The sequence below is a fragment of the Acanthisitta chloris genome, unplaced genomic scaffold (assembly GCF_000695815.1).
Source record: "Acanthisitta chloris isolate BGI_N310 unplaced genomic scaffold, ASM69581v1 scaffold822, whole genome shotgun sequence".
Classification (NCBI taxonomy): domain Eukaryota; kingdom Metazoa; phylum Chordata; class Aves; order Passeriformes; family Acanthisittidae; genus Acanthisitta; species Acanthisitta chloris.
In genome coordinates this window covers 74,294-75,292 of record NW_008660846.1, presented here as the reverse complement: position 1 = coordinate 75,292, position 999 = coordinate 74,294, and positions in this window count along the sequence as shown.

Below are 999 nucleotides of genomic sequence, written 5' to 3'. Positions count from 1 at the left end.
CATCTGAAGCCTGCCCTTGGAGCCAGCTCGTTTGCAAGTAGGGTGGGGTAGAACCGTGGTTGTTTCGTTTGTGGGCATGAAAGGAGGCTGGTTGTTGAAATAGATTTGGGTAAGGCTTGTTATTTGTCTTGACCCTCCAAATGAACAACCATTTTCCCCCCAGGGCTGTGTGTGCCTGTCACTTAGCAACAGGTCTGTAGGGAACTTTGCAGATCCACTGCCTCCCCCATTCTGAAGAGTTGGAGAAATAAATGAGCTAAGGAGCAAGAGTAAAATTAATAGAAACAGCACGTGGGTTCTTAGGTACAACCCAGAGTTGCAAAACTCAAGGGAGAACAAGACAACTACAGTTGCTTTGAAAAATACAATTTATTGTAGTTGGGTATGGGAGATTTTGTATCAATAGTCCCTAGAAAACTACCCAATGTGTTTGGTTTTTGGGGGACTTTTGGCCCAAGTGTTATGAAAGAAAGGAATTACATTGTTGTTTTCTTAGAAATGGAAGCAGCTATGTTTCATACCCTTTCACACTGAAATCTCCTAAGCCTTCTGGGTACCTAAGGAGTAACTTTGCTTTGCTGTGTGTACTGATTGCCAGTAAAGCCAAATGTTGACAGTGTAGATTAAGCCATAACTGGTCTGAAAACTAGTAGCAAGACTAGAATTTGACCTAATGCCAGTAGTATAGGAAGAGTGCTTAAGCACTGCTTAGGTGATAGATCAGCATTAGCAAAAAGAGAAGTCCACCACTGCAGTCTTAGTCTTCAAAGAAATCAGTATGTGTAAATTTGTCCTTTGGAGTTGCCTGGTTCTGCCAATGCACAGCAGTGAGCTTTCATAAAAGATATCCTCTTGATAAGATAGGTGGTATAATCACACTCTGAAAGAATAGTCATGAACCTGTGCTCTCAAAGAAATTCAGAAGTATTTTTGTACAACTGTCAGCTAGATCAAGGCCTATTGTCTGTTCCACAGAAAAGGTAGTCCTGTCCCAGCAAG